This window comes from Hermetia illucens, chromosome 2 (assembly GCF_905115235.1).
Source record: "Hermetia illucens chromosome 2, iHerIll2.2.curated.20191125, whole genome shotgun sequence".
Taxonomy (NCBI): Eukaryota; Metazoa; Arthropoda; class Insecta; order Diptera; family Stratiomyidae; genus Hermetia; species Hermetia illucens.
The window spans coordinates 47655463-47681106 of record NC_051850.1 but is presented as its reverse complement, the minus strand read 5'-3'; the positions used below and the strand labels follow the sequence as shown (position 1 = coordinate 47681106).

Here is a 25644-nt window from a genome sequence, read left to right as displayed (position 1 = left end):
AAAAAGAAGAAACTTGAGTGAGTCTCGTAGAGCGATCCAGTAGTGTTTGAGTGCTACGATAGAGAAAAAGCTGACTTTCGAGCAGGTATGGCAAAGCTCTGGAAAAGTGTTAAAAGTAAAGGCAACAATTAATTTGGAGGAGCAGATCCGGGGAGGAAGCTAGGATGATTTAACGGTCAAAAGTTGCTTAGCTAAGATTTATGTGGAACGACGGCAGAATCTTCTGCAAGTAAGAAGATACGTGTTCAATTGAAGGTCATGGAGCCGTACAAATGTTACGAGCAAACGACATTATTTTGGGACATCATGACGTAGTAACCAGTAAGCATCTGGATATCACTGGAACTATAGCGAATAATTAGCGGCGGTTCCATTGAGTTACATATTTAGGATCAGATTGCGTAAGATTATGTGATCAATATAAGTTCGAAAAAGACCCAAAGATATGAAGACGAAGGGAGATGATGATATGTGACCTTAGAACTACACTTGAAAGGGATTTTATAATTGAAGCAAAGCCGTTATCCGGGCACAACTCGTTCGAGGACCAACTGGTATTGTTCCAGAGTTTACATCCCAAGAAGGAAGATAAATAAAAGTCGCAATCGAAATTGGAAGGACTTCGTTGGGAAATTAAGGAATTTAATGACATTATTAACTAAATTAGGCGAAATGGACAAAGCTGGACGGAAATGAAATTGGAGTACCTGGAGAAGTGGGCACGATTCGGAGACCAGGTAAATAGTAATCATTCTTGTTCGGGATGAACAAGTTTAGGCGATGGACAGTGTGACGAAAATCACTTGGAAAATTATATGTGATATCAATATAAATTGTAGTAATGGACATTAGCCAGGACACCCAAATTGTATAACAGTAGGGCGAATATTTAGATAGGAAAATTGTTAACAGACGACTCTAATGCCAATAAGTAGATCTTGTCAAAGGCGCAAAGTAGTTTTCTAGTAAAGTGCCTTCATGCCTTTCTGGAATGTTCCGCGGGGTATAGAAGGACCGAAAGTGGGCCCACAAAGTCAGTCTAGTTTTAGAGTTGGAACAGATCACGTCGGTTATGAATTGTACCAGCTGAAGGAATTATTCGATAATTATTTGTGCAGTACGGTTGTATAAGTTAATGTAAAATAAATGCTTTAAAGCTCGTCGGGAGTTGGCAATGAAACGATACCTCAAAGCTCCTATCATCCCCATTCGCTAAACCATTCGCAACAATAAATATGATGAGCGAAGGCACTTTAAGGAGTATATAGACAAAGCAAATTCCCTTAAGTAATAGTAAAAGCGAAGTTTTGAGTCCTACATACGAGGTAATTTCAAAATTCAATTGTGATACGTCAAAATAAATGCCTATCGGGAAACGTCAAATCATATCCCTCCAGTGTCAATTTCTAAAATGTTATATCAAATTTTTGATACCTATCACAGAGTAGCTTATCTTGAACGGCAGCCAATAATCTGTAAACCGAGTCGGTATATTTAGAAACGACGAGCTTCCCTTTCCTTTTAAGGTTTTGTGTAAAATAAAATTTTGTCAAAATCGGTTTACTGTCTGTCTGTTTTTCGTCATTGGAAAGTAGGAAAGTAGCAAACCTACCTTCTGCCATATGAATATGTTAGATTTTTACTCACTAAATCCACGACCTTCTCATTTGCTTACCCCGTGCGACTGCCATTTCGGTTCGGAGCAGGATCGTGTTGTTATTTACAAATTTCTTCAGCATATTGTGGATCGCCTTCATTAATTTTGCTACCATCCTGCAAGTTGTTTGAGAGGCTAGCATGTAGTCCATCATATTCTCAGGTAACGTCACTTCGTATTGCCGACGATAGGTACAGGGCCCGCCGACTGCATACTCGCATGTTGGGTTATAGAAAAGAGAGTCATTCTAGAAAGTGTCGATTGGAACCATGGATGCTATTACACATGCTGTCTTCTGATGTTGTACGTTTAGCGCACGACGTTCGCTTCAATGTCGTGGCTCAGGCAGGAACTGCATTAGGATGGCAGAGTGGGCAACTCTCGAAATGAGGGGCCATCGCCTTTCACAACAATATAGGAACTCTCAACATGCGGCGTGAAATTTAGTTTTGGGTCAATCATCACTTTTAGGCATTTAAGCGATGGCTGCGGATGTATCGTGTGGTCACCAATTCTGCTCTTTATCGACATTTGTTTCCCTTGTTTGGAGATCAGAACTACTTCGGTTTTATGATCCCAGTCAGACCAGCGTATTCTAGTCAATATCTGATTTCAAAAATTGTTGTTTGCCGGTGCCGTTTGATATGCATATAGGCCTATAAAACGAAGGATTACCCAAAGACTTATTTAGTTTCAGGATTAACACAAGCTTTTGTTGCACTCCCTTCTATAAAGCACGTACTGAAAATTTCAGCGAACCACTTTGGAACAGTTTTACCTGAGCTTTATTCGAAATAATGTATAAGCCTGTTCAGTTTTGCTTCTCCTAATGGCTGTTTGCAGTTCTTTCCTGGCCTTTTCATATCAGTTGTGAAACTCTTCACACTGAGGCCTTGTTAAATACGCTGAAGCGTGCAGCACTGTCCGATTACGCAAGCCCGCATATTAAACAGCAAACCGCCGGAACATCCTAGACGAAATGCCTGGGAAACTTCAGCATTCTCAACGGATTACGTCACACTCAAGTCCATCTTCAAGAGGATTTTCTCTGTGGGCTTTTCGGCCAGGGCAGGGTGGAAGACTGGCGATGTGTTGCAAGGTAATTACACAGTATTTTTCTCCGCCGGATTAAGGATGGCCTGTGGAGTGAGTGCGGGTTTTTTTTCGGATACGCACAGGATAGTTGAATTGTACGGTCTTCCAGGATTCTTCAGTGTTCTATGTGGAGGTACTAGCGATAATGGAAGTCAGGCGGTAGTATCAAAGTTCTCCTAACTGGCGACCAAGCGGCCATTGATGACTGGTAAGGCAATGCAAGGACGCGCTAGACAGACTGCCTGCCTACTCCTGACGGCGCCCCACTAGCGACTGTGAAAGGAGAAGTTCTTAGCAGCCGCTGACCTCAGACTATCCTGCTATACTGTTGATGCGATGGTCGCACTTAATGTCTGATTAGCGAGTAAACACTAATTTTCAAAGTATGCAGGACGGGTTTAGCTAATGCGCCAAACAGCTCAATCCACGTTATAATTTAGGACTCCACTTCGCTTTTTTTCGCTATCACCTCATTTCCTAGTGTATTTTCTCGAAAGTGAGCACTCTCGATAGTGAACTTTGTTGATACGTGGAAAACTATGGCTAGTGGACTCTACCGATGCTTGCGCACAACTAGTACTCATACGATTGCTAATTTCCTTGAGGTGCTGTGCGATCTCACTACTACATTTTCCGATGCATTCGGACTCCAACTGTTACAATTTCCTAATGTACTCATGCTTTTGCCAGTATATTTTCTTGAGGTGTAGGATAGTCTCCTGACATGCTGAGTGCATCCTTCTGGGCGGAGGATTCCCGCTAGCCCGATAGGTTTAGCGTCCTAGTCAGCGCATTTTTATAAGGTATTGAACATTCTCGCAAGCATACTTTCCTAATGAACTGAGCACTCTCGACAGAGCATTTTGCTGATGTGCTGGCCATTCATGCTAGTGCATTTTCCCTTTCATTTTCGCGTTAAGCAATCTAGCCATTTGTCTTCTGCACTCTTGTGAATCCATTTCCCTGATTATTGGGTTCTGTTGTCATCCTATTTCCTGATGTGCTTAGCGTTACGAATATCACAATAGTCGATCTCTTTTCGACAACTTAGGAGCTGAATTTCCTGAAAAAGGTCGAAAGCTTGATTCTACTTTCACGGCGAAGTCTAAAACCTATCCACAATTGCAGCTTATAGAAAATGAGGATCGATTTTCGACCTTTCATCAAATGTAGTTTCCATCAACAGGCAACGACCGTATCCAGGAGATTTGAGAACATGACTTTCAAATATCCATATCTAAATCCATTGGGATTATCATTATACATCCCCGCTCTATTCTACACCCTCCTGACATTTCGGGGCTTATTTTCTCGTCCCCCATTATTGTTCCATCAATGACCATTTCTTATGCCTTATGTTGTTTTATATGCACGTTTTGTATCCATATCTCCCGAAAAACGTTACCATTCATCCTTCCTTTCACTAAAAAAGCCCAATACTTTTTTTAGCATACCGACATAAGGCTTAACAATTCAAAATGACGGTACGTAATGTTTTATATAAGAAAGTCCGATTTGAGGACAGTTAAAAGGGACAACTCCGACGACAGAAGCAATCATCATCCCCCAGGGACGAGTGCCCTAGAAAAAATCAAGAAGTGGGACAACATCAAAATGTTTTCTGGGCTTTAATGTTTTTGCGTGTCTGCCATCCGATTTGGTAGTGAAGAGGAAAATGGTTTCGATATGCCTGCGGAACTTTCAAAATCGTTTCTGGATATGATAAATGATGTCGTTGGAGATACATATACTTCCTCAATTTTTATCTGTTCTCTCTCGTTTCCATCCAGTGGGTTGGGTAATTTTTCTAGGCCCTTTTTTTCAGCTGTTTGGTTTTTGTTGGTTCGACAGCAATTTTCAGGGACGACCATTTGCTAATGGACTATTATATGATAGGAAATTGCTTCGTCACATTTTAGGTTGGCGAACGTCCCTTAAATTACAGCATTAGAATGATTTACGAATGGTTATTTTTGCCGTAAATCAGGAGAAGATTTGTAATGGGTACGTTGTCAAGGAGGATGAAATTGATGCATAGGAAACTTATATATCGTACCTAGGGATTCTCAAGATATTGCAAAATTACATACATGTTATAAGTTGTCCTGAGTGCTACAAAATCCAGAAAGATCCCGCAAATTCGGAACTTTTTAATTTCATATTTAGTGGAAAAGATTTCATGCAGAACAACAAATAAAGTTCGTAGGAATTTTTCCGACTTGAATGTTGTCCACTTCGCCAATCCAACATTTTGCCATGGAACATAAAGGAACAATAAACAGAAACCTATAGAATGAATGTATCCATACAATTTGATATAATACTGATTGCAAAGTTCAAATGAACCATTGTTCGATACGAGGGAAAGAAACACAAGACCCCGAGAACTTGTTAAATATACACATTTCACCTCGACACCGAACTAACTAAAAATAAAACACAACCTTTATTACAAAATCATGCCTTTGAGGTCTCTACACACCAACAATCCATTTTCCATCCCCATTTGTACGTGATTTGAAACCTTAAAATTTGGTGAAAATATACAACGAAAACAATAACAGGCAACAGCGAGGGAGCGATATCAAGTGATTTTCTTCCTGTTTAAGGAAGCGCTTTTAAGGTTAACATGGCCTGGGTATATGCCTGGCTACAGAACAGAAGCTGGTGGTCGTCTGCGGCACGAGGATATTCCCTATACACTGGAGAAAACAAAGAAAGCGAAGCAAACGAGAGATTACTTGACTCGCTTGGCAGGATATTCAGCTATCCATGCTAAGGATGTTTAGAGTGGCTCACGCGAAGATTTTACCGCCTCTCAACTTGGACCAAGAGTCCGGGATAAAAGTGATTTACGAACAGGTCGGCTGGAAGAAATCCCCAGAGAAGTGAAAGAAAAATCTTAACGGCATATAAATACAAAAACAAGAAGCAGTTTCCCAAAAAGAAAATATAAAACTTCACAAAATTGAATATGCTTGGTCGGTTGCAGAGCCTGGAGTTACGGTGTTGGTCCGCTCTAAAACGAGCATGAAACGTGATTGCTTGGAAAATTTTAAAATTGAAGTTAATTCAGCTTTTCAATGCGAAAAATCAGGGTAAGAGTGGAAATCGCAGAGGAAAAGTGAGAACTTGAGAAATGAATGGTTCGAATAAAGTAGCGCTTCGTGGGGCTCTCAAGGAGCTCCTCCAAATCGAAGTTCTTCTTTTGGTTTCGTTTCGGCGAGTACTTGAATGAATCAGAGCACACCACCGTTCTACCCCCAGTGGATCATAATTTTCCTCTGCATGTTAGCTCCTCGTTTCGTGCTAAATTGTACATCTAAGCTGCTTTGGATTTCTCCCACGTACCAGCTCCTTTCGCCCAACTAATGTTTCCGCAAATTTTCCGGGCTAATATTTCTGTATTTCCCCTATTTTTTGTGAATTGCCACGTCACCTACTACCCAACCACGTTTCATTCCTCTTATTTATGGCAATTTACTACCAATTAGGCTTGTGTGACACAAATTCAATAATAAAACCTGAGTGGGATTATGTTAAGCAATTGACTGTCTTCTTTATGGGCTCAGAGCTTAGCTCGGCATGAAAATGTCGGGGAACGTGATTCATAGAGCATGCACGGAGCAGAGGGATCCTAAAAAATATTGTTAGGCATTTTCCTTATCCACCCCTACGATGCCGCCCTTATTTGGAAATGAGTGTAGGGAAAAAGTTAGGGTAATCGTTTTAGGATGAAGAGTTGAGTGGTTTTCGGGATACTGAGAGCCCGGAGAAACGTATATTAAATATCCAGAGCAAGAAAGTTGCCTTTTTTCGGTGCTTTATGGGCTATAGAACATATTTTAGGGCAATGTGTAACATACCTTATTATATTGATTGCAGTTAGCAAATGCTCTGGCGTCGACTGATCCTTTCTCGCAAAGAGATGAACGGAGTTAGTGGCGTGGAATGATATTGACCTGAAAGAGAAGGGAATGATTTGAATTAATGCTACTTTCACAAACAAGGGATGTGCAAAAATTTAAATTCGTTGTTATTCAACTTTGGGAACTTTTATTTCAATTTAATAATTTTGCCAAAATAAAAATCTTTACAACCAATTATATTCCTCCGGCAAATCATACTGAATATGCAATTAGAATACCGTCTTGAATGAATCTTCTACTCTGCCTTGGTAAGGACAAATGGACTCGAGAGCTCGGACATACAAGCAGCGAGTAACGATCTCTTTTTATTGCCAAACGAATTGATTCAGACCTTGCAGTCGGTAGACCTCCATAGCTATCAACCAGCCTCGTAGTGAATTGGTTGGACAGACGCTTATGGTTGAGCAAATGCTAGATGTGAGATGACAGCTGAGGTATTCTGTTAACTTACAACACCAGGTTAACATCTCGTGCAAACGGTTCTTAGGTCAATGTTACAGCAAAGCGAAAATTAGCTGGGTAGCACTGTCCCTTTCTCGCCTCGTCTGCCTCTCTCAACCTGGACTGAGTCCATCCTACCATGTCGTTAGCTGCATTCAAGTTCTCCTGGCGCGCAAGCATTTTCCCCAATTAGATTTTCCGGCGTTTTTGATTATATTCCCTACTTATGTTCCCGCTACCTTTTTACTACATCGTATATGGAAGGCACCTTCGGACGCCTCCGAATAACGAACAAAATGACTTGCGCCGAAGGTGTCCGGCAAATAGAGGTTTCACTGTATATGCTATGCTACTAGGCTCGTAGCGTGGTGCCAACTACGACAAAAAAAGAAGGAAGCAACAGTATGCCTGCTTAAGAAGATAAATCCTAAAACATCACGGAGGGGCAGAATCGGGTGTTTTGTACAAAAAGCTGACTAAGGTAAGTAGATCACTTCCGAAATTGACTATCATCTCCAAAAACGCGATGTCATGTCCAATCCAGAATTGATCAATTTCAGAAAATCAACCGAATCGGACGTTCCTAAATGAAGTTTTGTTACTTGAGCTGAAGATACGTCCTGGTATGACAACCAAAAGTTTTCCCGGAAAGTCTTCAGAACAGCACGCCGAAATAAGGGCGAGAAGATAGTCCACCCTTCAGGAAAATGACGTTAACAAACTCCTGCCAACAGGTGAATTTGAGCGAAGCATTAGAAAGACCGTTTGGATTGCACAGTTTGTAGCAGTGTGAAATTGACGGACCCAGAAAGGTACAAGAAGACGACAACAACGAACACAAATCATCAATTTATGGACAAAAGCAACCCTCAAACTTTTGGTGTTTCATAAGTCAAGATTATGAGTTTTCTACATATTTAGCCAGGTTTCGCTGAAGTTGTTTCAAATGGGCTGGTTTTACTGACATAGTAACAGTATACACTGCTAAAAAAGAACTCATGGTTCCTGCATAGAGGAAAAAGTTTTTATTCAATGAGTGGAAGCGCAGACCCTACAAACTTCAAACTTGTCTTACAAAAAGAGCGTTCAATACTTAAATGAACAATGACCACAATGGCACAAAACCCTCAAAAACGTATCCACTTTCATGAAAGAGGATTGTCTAGTGTTATTTTCGGAAAAAGTAATGTAGATAATAAGACCGACCTAGAATTTGACCATTCGGACAAGTGAGTACGCCGCCATAAGTGGTATATCTATTAGTAGAACGATGAACTCGAACCTTGTTTTTAAGCCCCAATAAACAACCAAAGAGTTCCATCATTATACCGCGCGATCTGCCTCTTTGATGCCATATGCATACTCAGAGAGAGAGGCTTATTTGTAATAAATTTTCCGACTCCCCCTAAAAAGCAACAGTCTAAATGAAGTGCCTTCTACTATTGATGATCTGCCGTGACATTTAAACTTAAAACTGCATTCAACTTGACTTTACCTTACTTGGTCAAAGAACCTAAAAAAGTTTCCTTAACCGCTTGACTAAACTGATCGAAACGGATCACCGTTGCAGCAGGAGTTTCGCGGGGCTCGATATTGAGTGTCGTTCTATAGGACATAACATTTAATTTTCTTTAATCTTAATCTATTTTGGCTATAGCTATTCTGGAAAAATAATGTGGAAATGTTAAGGGCAAATGAAGCCCTCAGCCCCGGAGGAACAAGGAGATGATCGAGCTTCCGGGAGCGGAAGCTCAGCATCATGGTGAAGGATTGGACATTCCAAAAACCTCTCGGGAGCGTACCCTCGCGAAAGTTGCATGAATATAGCAGAACTGACTGAATTCAAACCTACCCACCACCCATGCAACAAATTTTCATCGGGATGGCTGTATTGATTGACAAAAATGTCAAGTGTAGGGTTCAGAAAGTCCACAACGGACGCATCTAGAACGTGTTACTGTTTGATGCATACTTTCGTTTAGTTAATAAGTTTTGAAATTGCGACTGACTAGAGGAGCTCGCCCTGGTGATATATTTATCCAATTTTTTAGCAAATGGATAATTCTGCATACAAATACTGCTTAAAACCAATTAAAGCGCATCGAACTTTTTCTGTAATAAAATTATAGGGCGGGGAGATTACTAGATTCCGGTGCAATATTTAAGACTTTGAAGAATGTTAAGTAACGCAGAAGTTTTGGATGCACCCGATGCGACTAAGAATGGTCTTCAAAAAAAAAAAAAAAAAATTAGACTCAAAACTTGTGTCCTTCTGGTAGGGGGTTGAGCGACGCGCTGACAACGCTTTCTCGGAAAATGTCAACGTGTCCAGGAACCCTAAATACGACCTCGAATTTGGCGGATCAAAAGGCAACGACTTCGGCAATGTAAAATCTTTTGGGTCTTGGAATTTGCGATCCCTTTTTCGAACGGGTGCACAGCGGGAGCATCTTCAGAAACTATCCCGTAACATTAGCAACTCGCGCTCCAATAAACGAAATAGGCTCGGGAGTGAAGCAAATGATTGCGGACCTTACACAATATTTACCAGCGACAAAGAGCGAGGAAGCAGACAATTGGACATCGCCTTTGTTATAAACAACCCATTTAGACAATTGAGGCTGATTTCAAACCGATTAATGAACGAATCCGTTTAATCTGTTTTAATTTATTCCACATAAAATTTTTCAATGTGTGGTATATCAACTTTCATGCACCAACGGAGGACAAGGGTGATGTTGTTGGCTGACCTTACACGATCAGTATTTCAAGAGCCTACCATAAGTCAATCCATCAAAAACGGACTGCTGAAATGATTGATGGACTCACGTGTTCAGTGTAAACAAGATGATTTGTTAATAATAATATTAATCGTTGGTGCAACGATCCACATTGGATCAGAGCCTTGACGAGTGTTAGAGCACTTCATTCAAGACCGTAACGATACACAGTAACATTGTAGGAGACAATGTGGTCAGCATTGCGCTCCCCCGACATTATTACCCCGGTTGAACTGAGGTACTCATTCACAGCTGAGTCGACTGGTATCCGACGACCAGTCATTGCCATAAAGACACCCTAGACGATCAGTTTGCCATAATTTCTGCCTGCCCGCCAGACTGATGAAATACTGATTGAGGTCAGCCATTAAAGACGAGTTCTACACCCGACTGGACAGAATTTTTGACGGGTTGCCCTCCAATGATATCAAAGTATTATTGGGAGACTTCAACGTTAAAATTGGCAACGAATTGTTCCATACAGGCATAACAGGAGGGTTGAGCCTCCATAATGAAACAAACGATAATGGGGAAAGACTCGTCGACTTCGCCAACAGGAAAAATTTAATCGCCCGCTCCACTTGCTTCCCTCTTTAAAACATAAATAAAATCACATTAGAGGGAGTATTTCTCTCCCCCTGTCGAGTAGCCAAAAACAGCCGCAGCGGCAGGGGCTAGACTCCTAAAATCAATGTGGAAAAGTTGAAAGACGACAGGATTAAAGTGGCATACATGTCCACAATCAAGGCACATTTCGACGCGCTACCTCATACTGGTCCTGTGGCGAAAAATTAGGGATGATATCCGGAGTGCAGCTAAAAAACCCTTGGGCATATAGGAAGGAGGAACCGTAACGAATGGTTCAATGAATGCCTGGAATCGATGAACAAGAAAAACAAAGCTAACTTACTACTAATAGAAAGATGAACCGCTATACGGTAAGAAGATCTGCAGACGACAACGAAAGTCCAATAACTACAAAATTTTAACACTTGGTGACAGCTTGAAGAAGAACAACGTACGGTTGCATTTAGCACAGTGAAACAGATGAGGATAGGTTTTAAACCGTGAACCACCCTCTTTAGAGGTCAGAATAGCAATATCATCGGCGACGTGACTCAACTAAAAGCAAGATGTAGTCAGTATTTTCAACACCCCTTGACCGCAACGACGAAAAATTTCCACCACTTTGCCATTCCAAGCGCAAATACCCCCGGTGTAGGAACTAAAGGCAGCGTTGCTTAAATTAAAATCACATGAAACCCCCGGAATCGATGTCATTCCAGCCGAGTTCTTAAAAGAAGGGGGTAGAGCTCGTCAGTCGAAACCAATCAGCAGAATCTGGACAACCGAACAGATACCTGCCAGCGGGAGGAAAAGTGTACTTTGTGCAGTGCACCAAAAGGGTGATCGTCTGCATTGCGGAAACTACAGAAGGATCTCATTGTTGTACACATGCTACAAGGTACTGACGAATATAATCGAACGACGACTGAAAGAGTATAGAGACAACATCATCGGAGAAAACCAAGGTAGCTTCAGATCCGGACGATCGACAACGATGTGCACTCAAATTTCGTTGACTTCTGTCAGGCACACGGTAGGGTAAATCGTAATGAACTGTACAAAATGATGGCCGAGCTAAAAATCCCACCGAAGCTGGTCGAACTAGTAAAAACCACAATGATTAACAACGAGGGCCAGGTTAAAATTTAAAATGAAGTGACACAAAGCTTTTCTATAATGTCAGGACTGAAGCAAGGGGATGGTCTCGACCCCACCCTCTTTAATTTGGTGCTCGAATACGTCTTAAGGTGGCCTCAGTTGATACCAGTCGTACGCAGACGACGTGGATATCCTTGCCCAATCGATACATCATGCAAAGAAAATGTTCGGAAAGTTCGAGTCAGATGGGGCTCAGGGTCAATGAATCTAAAACGAAATACATGACTCAAACTCTAAAGGCGGCTACTAGCATGCAGAACATTGCAACGACGTGTCTAATTTTGAACAGGCGGACCAATTCGTCTACCTAGGCGCCTTATTGCCGATGCATGGAAACGAAAAACACGAAATCCAAAGGTGGATTACTGTTGCTCAAACTCCGCCATGCTATTAACATAGTATGCTGGTCCCAAGCCCAGGTAAAGGAGGAGACTACGGGGCAACGTACTCTGTACTATCCTCAGTAAAACAAAAATAAAATGCCGAGATCAGGGAAAGAGATAAATAGAGTATAGTTGGAGTTATTCCACTATGCTAAATCCTACCTGATCTTTCTTGGTGACAGGCCCCGCGACAGGTCGACCAAGAAAATGCATAGAATGTCGTTACAAACATGATGATCGGATTGCGTTACAAGCCTCGGAGAAATGCTAGGGCGTCCACCTTAGTCGACGCGGCAGGACGGGCCCCGGTCCTGTTGAGAAATAGGCAAGGGTTCTTGATGCATGGACGGCGTCACGACGTAAGCAAGTTAGTCCGAACACAACGAACAAAACAAATACATGTCTGCACGCTAAATGTTAGTGCCTTAACTGGAAAGACCGAGGACCTCACAAGAGCCCTTCGGAAAAGGCGCATTGATATCTGCGCTCTGCAAGAAACCCGACGGTCTGGTGCCAACAGCTGCGACATTCAACGCGAACGCGGTAAAAAGGGCATTCGAAAGAGCCAAATGGCGAAGCCGATCACGATGAACCGACCTAGCTTGTGAAAGGGAGAAAGGCTGAAGAAAAAGAAGATTACTATTGCTCATAAAGCTTCTTATGAGGTCCCCCCATAATGAGATCGAGAAAAGTACACAGATGCAATAAAGTACGTGTCCCGTGCTGCTCTATGGATGCGAGACTTGGACTTTGGCACAAATGTCGGAAAAGCAGATCAATATCTTCGAGAAAAAAGTCCTCCGAAAGATTTTCGGAGCCTTAAAGGAAGCAGATGTCTGGCAAATTAGATACAATCATGAATTGTATGAATTAATTGACGATCCAATAGCATCGACGCTAATCAAAATCCGGAAAACAAGTGCTGGATGGCAGAGCTGATGGTAGCCGACCAAAAGGAAATGCAGTGAATGCAGATTGCAGATCAATTCTAAGATTTTTTAACTAGAGGACACGGCCTGTAGATGAAGATAATTGGAGGCGATTCATCCGGCAGGCCAAGGCTCGATTTGGGGATCCTGCATTAAAATTAGCTGTTGCCTGTGTTTTGGGACATCAGCTTCTCTCCTGAATGTAAAATGTCCAAGGCATTATCCTTGCTGCCATTGGAACATTCTTTTTATTTAACCGGCTGCAATTGATGTTGCAGCATATTTGCTCAATAAAAAATGCGAGAAATATTTAACCCAACCCAACCTTAGACAGGAAGCAAAACGGCCAACAAAATGGATTGAGTTTTATTCGAAAAATTAATTGCTCTATGTCTTTTACACCCAATCGAATTGCAAGGTATGTCTTACCAACGACACACATTACTGTCGGACCATCGCGGATCTTCATCTCATTAGGAATTACAGCCACGCTGTATTAAAATTTAATGGCTAAACAAAACTAAACTCAATCTTCCATGTCTCTCTTGGCCTATTCTACTTTCGTGACCAAATATATTGGATATTTCCCAAAGACCTACCGCAAATGATACAAACTTTTCTGAAAACTTCGACCCAATTACCCTTACCTATTCTATATGTAACACGTACAACAAAAACCTTATCTTTTCCCTGCACGGCATTAAATTACAAAATTTCGTGACTTAAAATTTCAAATGTAACCTTTTGCTTTATCTCAGTAACATTTCGCCTAACATCTCTTCGAGGCGAATTTCATACAACGTTTCCGTGAAACCCAACTTTGAAATGATGAAGTCCAGACACAGAAGAGAAAGGCCATCAGATGTACACTCGCTCGGCAGAAAAAAGTTTGCTAAAAATAAGGAAAGAAGTTTCCCGAAGACTTGAAAATGTTTTATCCTTCCTCAATCTTCCAACTGACTATTACATGGAATTATTTTTGATTTTTCTATTGGAAATGTCAGTGTTGGTATGGATGCCTGTATGTCTTCTCATTATGCCTTACCTCATAGTATGGAGCGACGAAATTTCAAATGAAGGAAAAACTATTGGGGGAATAGTCCGTAGCTGTACAATCACGAACCGAGCTCCAGTAGATGAGAAATCGATGACATAAGGGGAGCGGGTTCGAACAAGGAAGCCCAACTGTAACGTTAGATACGATTCAAGCGGAGAGTCAAAAGTTATCACAAGTCCACGTCAACCCACTGTCGTTATCTTCATCGCACATAACTTCCCCCAAGAATGTGAGGTTTGATGTATCTAACGGTTAGGTTAGGATCTCCAGGGGAAGCTGTTGCAAAAATGGTTCTGAATTGGTCGATGCTAACGACGGAAAGTAATCCTTTGAAGAAGAATATGAGCTTGCCTTATGGAAATGCGTATCGCTATCAAGCCAGCTCGAGCAACATGAGGAGGAGGGCAAAATACAGTTTATTTCGTGAAGGTTGTTTCCCGTTTCGCCCACAAATCAAATGTTTGCCCTGGAACTATCCACAAGCCTGCATTAATCCCCTACGTAATAAACTCACGTCCGACTAATAAGAGCATGCCAAAGCAATCGAGTGGAATAGTTGAAAGTTTAAAGGAACGTACACAAGGGAACTTATCCTTCGAGTATCGCACTATCTTTTCTAATGCTGCCCAATTCAAACTCGGCTCCTATCGTACATTCGAAACGTGCACCTCCAGCATTAGCCACTTCCAGCCGGTGGTAAACTTCTCCGGAGTACGATGTGGTTGAAAAGGTCGTCATGGATTGTTTAATTTTAGAAATTTTCCTGTCGTGATGCACAGGGGAAAAACTTGAGTAATATGACCCCTGAAGCAAACAAGGTCTCAGCTCCATTTATTCCATGGAATTGAAACGTTAGGTAGTCGCTTGTAACCGTGTAACTAGATTTTCGTTATATTGGGTGACGTGTAGAAGTTAAAAACGTGATAGGTTCTGGAAGTACGAGCATATGAAACTCTACTGCATTCAGTGGAAAATCTTATTTGCGAAAAAAGGTATGTGCCGGCAAATGGAACCACGAATAGACTGAAAAGTCGGTTCACCCTTTATTCTATGCCGGCAGAAATGTTGTTATGGCGAACGAAATAGTTTTGCAATGGGAATTTGTTCGTGGTTGGTTCATTCGCCCCTTTTGCACGACAAAAGTTCCTTTCAGTGTGTGTTTTAAATAGAAAACTTTTGTTCGATTCGTTACAAAAAGAAGTACAGATGCCGTAGGAGTAAGTAGAACTTGCCACCGTCGGGACGTTGTTTAATTTTAATTCCTTTGCTTCGCTTCCTTCTTCCATTCAAAGGTAGAATCTGTAGAATGGGGAAAAGCAACTTTTAAATTGAAATTGACGAGACAGTTTGAAATGAGCTTTGAAGGTGAGTTTTTCTGCAGATGTTATAGTCCCGGGGAGTATTAAAGGGCAATGGAATATCGGGGAGGGCAGGAAACACGGTGTACCAATTACTAAAAGAAATTGACGCAATCCTGGATTGAAATTAACTACTAACTTGCCGCGCTACATTTTATTTTTGTTGACGCTAAAAGAAAGTTTAACGGCAATTCGAAGTGCGGAGCTATCCTTACAACGTGATCGAGGGATGATAAAAGAGACATAGATATTACGTCAATATAAAACCGGAAAGAATTGCGAACCCCACAGTCCCACAGTGTAGCTAACATTTTCCTTATGCATCTGGGGACTGTTGGTAGCTCACTCTTGTTTCTGAGTTAAGTCAGAGTTTACTGAACTATATGAGTACTCCAGAAAAAAAGATGAAAAAAAAAATAAACAAACGGGACTCAAACCGCATACAGCACTGAGAGCCAGTTGACCATACCTAACAAGAGAAAAGTTCGGAAGTCAAGCAGTAAAGCTACGGTCACCATTGCCGTACTACAAAGACCGCAACCAACAAAGATCCCTGCTCAAAAAGCAGTAAGAGTACGTCTGACGTCCTTATATCAGACGTCAGAAAGAAGAACAGACCCTTAAGAAGGTCCAGGACAGACCTAAACCTTCATCATCGGAGTAAAGAAAGCGGGAATCAGCGGAGACCGGCCCAGAAGAGAGGAATGCTCCCAAGAATCCTAAACCCGAGCCCAAGAAGGGGGAAAATTTCGGAGAGACCAGAGGTGAAAGAAGCCAGGAGACTCACCGTTAGCAATGCTAATGTGGCAAAGAGCATTGAACTGGCCATACTGCCGAAAGTATTTTCGGAGCAAATAATTGAGGACCTGACCATCATGGAGATGTGTGAGGAATCGAACGTTCCATGTTCACTGACATACGCCTTCGGCCAGGTCCTCACTGGCTTGGAACCATCCTAAATTGCCAGGCTGGAAGAGAACTGAACTGTCAACATGTGCAGAGGCACACAGTCTAACTTCTCAAAGCTACAACGATTAAGACGGGAAAACTTCTGCGCCTCCTCATCACTCAAAACATGGATCTCGGCACATGGTTATCATCATCATCACCATCAACGGTGCAGTAGCCGATATCCCGTCTAGCCCTGCCTTAATAAGGAACTCCAGACATCCCGGTTTTGCGCTCACTGCAATCTATTGAGCCAGATTTTATTTACAACCAGACGGTCATGGTATCACTCATAGATTTCGTCATTATGAAGCGTTTTAGAAGCGAGGATGTTATTGTTATTAGTGTTGATCGAGGTTATAAAAGTTGCCAGCAGAACGCTTCCTTGATGTTGATAAGGTAAACATGACAGGGGACACGAAAAAGATTTATGATAGCATAGAAGAGGAACTTTCCGGTACACATCCGCGTTATGATCAAAGTATTATGCAAAACGCGCACAGGATATTTGAATCATTGAATGCTAGTGTCTACGTAATACTTTTGTCAACTAAGGGAAGTAACATCCGAAGCAATGCAATTTTAAACAGAATTCTAAAGTGTCTCCCCTGCGATACTTTCTAATAAGATTACCTTAATCAAATCGCAAGTTCATTACTAGTCGATTATCGGAAGTCTGCATGATTTGATACTTATACTGATTAACTGAATATCAACTGATTTTTGAGTAAATTTAGTGCTAACTCAGGGATAGGGAATTTATGAAAATCGTTAAACCTTTTCCGTTATTATTGCGGCCATGTTTGAGCTGGGATTTGACACCGGCGAATGGAAAATAAAATTTGAAGCTATGACAGGCTTGTTTCCAAAAAATAAATAAGTCTGAAAATCATGTGCCTTTTAACAATTTTCCATCTTCCACCTACCTACTAGTGCACTAATCATGGCCTTCTCTCTTGAGAAGAGGATCCCACGGCCCTGGGACCAAAAAAGTGGGGGGAAGTTTCTCCTCAATTGGTCGGTCTTTCAAGTGGTTTGAGGCCTTAATATCTAGAATGTGAAAGCAATAAAAGTGGCTATCAACTTCTGCACATTTGTAGCCGGCGTACTCGATACAGTGCCGATATTGCTAACTTTCAGGATTTCCATGATGCCATTGAAGAAGTCGAGCTATTTCAGTTAGCCAGCCAATTCATTTCTTTACCTTATAGATAGAAGAATGCGATACCGAGAAAGATACCTTCTGGAAACTACTCGATACAAAGACGCGAGCCTACCGATGAGTATATCGTCATTGCGAGTCATCTCAAAGATTAACAAGCAGTCAGAGGGCAACCGGTGTCAGGAATGCAATTATTATCGATTTTTTTACACTCAAGATCAGCGATTCAAACCGCCGTTGAAACAACGTCGGGAATACATTGGCTTGCCGTGAATTAAATGGAGACGCTTTCACAGCGTTGTTACTCATGAAGAAACACCGTGAGAAGCAACACCCTCTCTACGTTGTATTCCTGGATCTAGAAAAGGCGTTTGATCGCGCATTATATAAATTCATCAATACACTATGACAATACCTAGTGCTGGAGAACCCAGATTTAAACTGCCCTACCGCAACCCGAAGATTGATATTCAAGTGGAACAGGTATATCAAACCCGTTCCGTGCCCCCGTTAATGTTTATGAAGCTAGTGTTCTCTCCCTATTCCATCAAAAACACTGCCACGCAGGATATTCAACATGCAGCGTGCTACACACAACAACTTTTTTAGCTTCTCAGAACAAAGCTGAGATTGAGCTATCTGTCCAAAAATGAAGTGGTCACTCCATGAAACACGGTCTGCAACTGAAATTCCACTGAAATTCCACAGTTGGCGGCAACGACCTTCCCCACAGTTGTTATCAGCCAATGAAGCCATTGATGCAGTCCGGATAACGTGCCGTTCCACAACTAGTGTCCTTTGTGATTGACACATTAGCGAAGATTTCAAACCCGAAATCCCCAGCGTGACCAAAATGCTTATAAGATAGTATTTGTTCCCTTATATATAGAGGCATCGTCTGATGAGTTCTGCACTTAACAAAGCTGCAACTTGTGATGCTTTTCTTGAAAACTGGGGGCTAGTCCACAACAGAGGAATCCGAGGGCCAAAATCCGCGAGAGAAAGATTCGCCCCAATTGGTGTAGTGAATGGTTAGTCTATTTCCTATTTCATTTATGTTTTCATCCTAGACTTCGTTTTTGGTTTGCCAGATAGACGATATCAATATTTTAGCTTAAAACCTCCTTCAGACTTGAAATTATTACACTCGAGCAAGAGAACTAACTTGTGATGCCTGACCTTCTGTCAAACCCAGCTATTACTGCCAATTTCGCCACTTTTAAGGAGAAGACACGAAAATCCGAACCCGAGAGGTGCCATTACAAAGGTAGGCAATCGGGAGGGTAAATCGAAGATAGAAGCGCTTCGGGATTGTTATATAATATGTTACTAGAGCATTATTGAGACCATCGCAAATAGTTCAATTGAAAGAGTCAATGAGTCTGCCGCCGGCACGAAGACCAATTTCTTCATATTTCCCATTCGATAAAACCGGCATATGTTAAGAATGAAAGGGTACTTCATCTGTCGTGCCTCATTAACATCTGAGGAATAATAAATCACACGTGAGGATTGTAATTCGTCATACACTTTTCCTGCTCTGATCACGCCAACAATTAGCAGTAATGTGCGCCCCCTGTACAGAGATGGAGCTGCCAAGCAGCTAGCAGTTACACTGTCCCAATATAGGGCTGATAAAACAGCGTCGCAGAAGATGTGTTGGATAGGGACCGATAAATGAAATGAAATGATAACGGACTGCGGATTATTCACTTAGAAGTGCCACACGAAATGATTGTTGGAAGCACTTGGTTTGCACAGAAAGCGGTCCACAAACATACGTGGGCCTCTCAGTACGGGACCACCTTTAACTAAATTGATCACGTGTTGATCGAACGCCGCCACCTCTCAGCCTTGATGAATGTCAGAACATATAGGGGGACCACTATCGGATCACTATTTCGTTGACATGGTGCTCCGGGCTCGAATAACAACACGACCCAGAATCCCATCTGACAATCAGGTGAGAGTTAACACTGAAGCCACCCACAGCACAGCCCTCCGTAATACCTATAAGGAGGAAATGAATGCCGCAATAACCACAGCTAACAGATGTCATGGAAATGAAGCATCGACAAATGATCTTGACAATCACCTGAAGAACTCCTATTATATAGCATCTTGTATCTATTAGGTTGTTGCATATGAAATGGCCGATTTGGCAATCAAGTTAGTTGCAATTTTGTTGTATCAAGCCACCAGCAGTTGGCGCTGATGGTGTCGGATAATGAAGTATAATTACTCCTACATTTAATAAAAGAGTCATTTCAGTTTTGACCATCGTTGTGATAACAGCGAATAAAATGGAAAAAAGGATGGAAAAGAGCCGAGAACGTATACTTTTTCTGTATGAGTTCAAACTAAGTCATAAAGCAGCGGAGACGACTAGGAATATTAACAGCGCATTTGGAGCTGATACGGTAAGCAAACGAACCACACGGCAGTGGTTCGAAAAATTCCGGTCAGGTGACGCAAACCTTCAAAGTGAGCCACGTGGACATCCAGGACCATCGATTGATAATGACGAGCTGCGTTTGCTAGTAGAATCCGACAAACATCAGTCTGGGCGTATACAGTTTCCCGGTTTTGTTTTTTGTTTTTATTTTTAAAATCATTTTTTATTTTTAAGAAGTAGGTAACAATAGTATACAGATTGGAAAAATGAACAATAAAAAACAATCTTTTAAAATAACAAAAATAACTTAAATCTAATGGTCACTGTGGGCTCTCAAAATTTTTGAATAACGATTTACGGACAGAAAAGAGAAACAGTAAGAAATGAAAATCTAATTTTACAATAAGTTGTCGGGAAATGATCAAAAACCCGACAGAATTCACTTGGCCTTAGTGGCAAATAAAGAAATATAAAAGTAATAATAAATATTTGATCGCTTCAAAAGATACTTTTAACTTAAATTATTGTTCTTAAAACTATCATAATTATATATTTTATATTATACATTTTTTCTTTTTTTTTACAATAACATCCATACAAAAAAAAAACAATAATAACGTATGTATTAATAAGTTACAACTGGAGACAAAATCAGCACCCGTTCAAAATATACATATTATATTTACAAAGCCCCACCAAGAAATAAATGGCAGAACTGAGCACGGCCACCGCTAACCGGCATCCCGCAGCCACCAGTACAAAGATTTCTCTTTTTCATCCCGCTTAATGTCAATTGCTCTCGCTCTGGAGTATCTCCAGTCGAATCCCGGAGCCCCCACTGTCAAATTCGGGGGGTATTCTATCCTTTTGTCCGTGGCCCGTTTATGTATATGATACATAACCGGATCACCGGCAGAATCAAGAATTAGACCATTCCTGTCAAGATGCACGAACGCTTCGGGAGGAATGAAGCCTGTCGTGAGAGTTTTCTCGAAATACCCATCATTTGGGTAGAACGGCTGCGAAACCCAAGGGTTCTCACCATGCGAAGCAGATCGCACTATATGATTCCGAATCAATCTGACGATAATTGTGTCGATTCTTGGCACAGCAGCAGCTGCATACATCACTTCATTAGTTATATAGTGCTCATAGTTTGACGAAGCAGTCCTATTAAGCCCCGTGCAAGCACGCAGACATTTCCTTTCAAAGATCCTTATTTTCTCCATTTGGCTAGCACTCAAATTAAACCAGATAACACACCCGTAGGTGAGCACCGGTCTAACCAAAGTGACAGTTTCCCGGTACTTGCAACAATTTGGATAGGTGGAAAAGTTCGACAAATGGATTCCGCGAGCCCTTACGGAGCAAAACATGGCGCTTCGAATGGAAATTTGCAGTTCTATACTCTGCTGCAACAGAAGCGATCCCTTTTTGCACAGAATAGTGACATGTGATGAAAAGTGGATATTATACGACAATTGTCGCCGATCAGCACAGTGGCTAAATGCTGATGAGCCATAGCAGCATATGCCGAAACCGAGCCTCCATCCGAAGAAGGTAATCGTGACTGTTTGGCGGTCTACAGCTGGAGTTATCCACTATTCTTTCTTGGCACCTGAAGAAACGATAAATGCACGAAAATACTGTGCCAAACTCGAAGAAATGCACCAAAAATTGAGTATTCGACGGCCGAGATTATTTAACAGAGATGATGTGATACTCCTTCACGACAATGAACGACCTCATGAATCCAGAACAACGGTTCAAAAGTTGAACGAATTGCAGTATCAGACTCTGCCTCATCCACCATATTCACCGGACCTTTCGCCAGCCGACTACCGCCTTTGTAAGCATTTGGATAATTTTTTGGCGGAATAACAATTGAGGAACGAAGAGGTCATCAAAATTGCCTTCGACGACTTTATCAACACCCGACAGTGGGGTTTCTACGAAACTGGCATACATGCTCTTGTATCTCGCTGGGAGAAGTGTTTCGAATCGACTGGTACCTATTAATTAAATGAATTTTTGTAAGCTTTACAGTCGCTTAAAATTTTGGTACTAAATCGGCCATTTCATGTGCAACAACCAAATATAAATCCCACTCTGACTCTACATATATGAATAAAACAATGAATATTTAATTATTCAGTTTAAATGATCATTTTGATCTCTCTTTCTGGCAAGTTTTTACCCAAGGCTTATCAGCCTTCATATCCCTGGCATCCCTAAATCACATTTACTAATAATAATAATTATATGCTTTGCAAAATTGAATGTCCATTAAAATTTCTTTTTAATAATAGCCATACTGCGTACTTTTGCATGCCATGCTTTGTACTTTTGCATGCTATGCTGTGTACTTTTGCATGCTACCTAACGGATTGATGCAGGCAACAGAGAAACATTTATTTATATACTGTTGTGAAACAACGGTCTACGACAAGGGGATGCGCTATCATGCGTCCTCTTTAACCTGGCCCTCGATAAAGTGATCCGTGATGCTGAGGTGAATGCAAGAGGTACGATCCTCTTCAAGTCCACCCAACTACTGGCCTATGCTGACGATATCGACATCATGGGAAGAACCACCCGAGACGTACAAACTGCCTTCATCCAGATCGAGCAAGCGGCGCGAGATCTTGGGCTGCACATCAATGAAGGCAAGACAAAATATATGGCTTCGAACGGAAATTTGCAGTTCTATACTCTGCTGCAACAGAAGCGATCCCTTTTTGCACAGAATAGTGACATGTGATGAAACATGCTGCACATCAATGAAGGCAAGACAAAATATATGGTGGCAAAGTCAGCACCAAAGACGAATCAACCAACAACATCAAACCGCACTGGTCAAACACAAACACGAAGAAGAATAAGGATAGGAGAATACAACTTTGAGACCGTTGACAATTTCTCCTATCTAGGGTCGAAAATCACAACCGATAATAACTACGACGATGAAATCCGCGCACGGTTGTTGTCAGCCAACAGAGCCTATTTCAGCTTACAAAGACTGTTCCGCTCGAAACGTCTCACCATAGGGTCAAAGCTCTTACTGTACAAGACTATGATCTTGCCAGTCCTCATGTATTTCTCGGAAACTTGGGTTCTTAGCAAGAAAAGTTGCGAACTCTTGGCTGCGTTCGAGAGAAGAATCCTCCGAAGAATTTTTGGCCCCCTACATGAGGATGAACGATTCCGTAGCCTACACAATGACGAAATCTATGAGCGATACCATGACTGTCCGGTTGTGGATAAAATCCGGCTCAATAGGTTACGGTGGGCGGGTCACTTAATCCGTATGGATGAAGATGATCCCACCCGGAGAGTCTATAAGCGCAATATCTATGGTAAAAAAAGAAGACGAGGCAGACCCTGCCTAAGATGGAGCGATGGCGTGGGCCAGGACACCAGACAGCTTTTAGGGATATCGAATTGGTGGACCTCGGCGCAAAACCGGGATGTCTGGAGTTCCTTATTAAGGCAGGCCTAGACCGGATACCGGTTGTTGCGCCGTTGATGATGATGATGATGTGAAACAGCTGAATATATACTAGAGTCTAGAATTGTTGTTCTTCCGTGGTGAACCAAAAATTGTCATTAGGAAGAATATGGTTCTTTGTCTCGATTTTAATGGAAGAGGTCACTAGGAAAAGCGTCGCCGCAATGTTTTGTTTTCATATCTCAATAGGATAAAGGATAAAGCACAGAGAACTGCAACTGTGTGCCAACGGGACAATTCAGGAAAACTGTGGACCTACGGACTTCGGTTTACGGACATTAGGTTTTTGGAAAACATTGCCTCGTGACTGACCAAGGTAATTTTGGCACCCCTTAGTTCAACAAGCCATGAAAAGTAATATCCTCTGTTTTAACATTACTTAACCTTAGCTAATAATGGCACATCATAGTAATCAAGACAAATCGAAAATCTTTACTATGAAACTTAACGAAGTTAGTAAGAATGTCATATATAACTATATATACACAATAGGTCATCGATGTTTCTTGAAAATTTCACATAGAAGATACAATTTTTATAGAATTCATGTAGGAAGAGTATTCCTATTGACATCATGAAGTCGCCTTTCCGAATTTGCACCATAATTTTGAATTTGCGTCATTCAAGTCAAAAGCTTCTTAACTCATATAAAGGGGGTTTGTTTGTTATCTGGATAGTATTATCGGTGTTGTGGGCGTACGAAACAAAACAACAAAAGTTTATTTTCTAACAGTTATAAGAATGTATCGCCAAAAAATTAAATTGAAAATTTATGTGTGAAAAATATTTTGTCAGTTTATACTCTCAATAAATTAAGGCTAAATGGAGATGTCATTTCCCATATTTTCTAGTATGGAAACATCGGCCTTTATTTAGTCTCATGTAATTTTGTATCTTCTAGCACCACAAAGCAATTCTATTCTACCGTAATAAATATCTTGTTTATGCAAATATTGAGTAATTTCTATACAAATTGATGTTTTGGCAATGAGGTGAGTTAAGACAACTTTTCAGTAAAACTAAATTACTGGACTATACTCGTAAATAAAGATTAGTCATAATTTAAGAGTGGGATCTTGTTAAAAAAATCAATAAATGAGGATACATGCATGTCCATATATAGTAATGCAAATTTACAATAAAATGTCAGATTGATAGCATTGTTTCGAGTTTTCGCGATGGTTTTCATTTTGTACAATACACTTCGAAAAAGACTCATTCATTCATTCAGTTTATATTTCCTTAAAATTTTCCATTGAAAAACTCCATTGTTATGGAAAGTGAAATAATTGGTAGCAAAATCTGTGAAAGCTACTCCCGGGCAAATGTAGGATTTCGATGATCTAATGTTATTCAAATCACATTGAATGGTTTAAATTCTTTATTTTTTATTGATTCTGCTGAATGATCTAACCATCATACATAATACATATTTGCACTTTGCACAAATTTGATAACAAACAGCAAAAACCGTTGTTTTCGTTTTCTTGGTTTTCTTGTCCAAACGAAAAGAAAATATAAAAACTCGCCAAACTGACGAAATTTCTCGAAAAACGCAGACGTTTTTAACACCCAATTCGTTTCTTTTCCCAAAATTTATTGTGCATGTTTTCCCACCAATATACTATATTTACATAAATTCTTCATAATTTAAACAAATATTCTCTCTCAACACCACCACGGAATATTCGCATGGCAGAAATTCACACTATCTCGCAATTACAATATTAATTATCACTTCATCCCACGACGGAACAACTGGTCAAAATGTCTCGGTGAATTATTTGAAATTGTTAAACGTTTAAACCAACAACACCTCGTAAATTTCATTGCAAAAAATTGTTAAACTTTTAACGAGCAATTTTACGATTATCATGAACATTTTTGAAATAAATCAAGTGTGACGGTCATTGTAACTTTGCAGAAAAACAATGTGGCTTTAATTCATCTTTATTTATAATTTTCGTATGCACATAAAAAATTGCTGTTCAATGACTGTTGTCTAGAAATAATTCTGATTGAATAAGATGACAACCTTCTGTATCTCATTTAAAAAAGATCACATCCTGTGTTCCGGAGAAACGATTGCACTAGATGTGAAATATTTCAACTCCATAAAAGTGGTAGAAGTAGTTAGAATCGACCCGAGATAGTACAACTAAAAGACTTACCAATGCATCTATTTCGGTCTTGGTGAGGTTAATTTAATTCGATGAGGTAAGAATCTCCTTAATCGCTTGCTTGCACGTCATCTAAAAGCTCTTCAAATCACTTTTA

General features: G+C 40.8%; 1 protein-coding gene across 1 annotated transcript in view; it reads right to left on the bottom strand.

The window, feature by feature from the left end:
* The window catches only part of LOC119649891 (frizzled-2), a 354344-nt gene that overhangs the window by 115622 nt on the left and 213078 nt on the right, over positions 1–25644 (bottom strand). The window contains exon 3 of the mRNA XM_038052281.1: positions 6619–6714. The gene's annotated coding sequence lies outside the window, so the exon portion shown is untranslated. The remainder of the gene's footprint in view (positions 1–6618; positions 6715–25644) is intronic.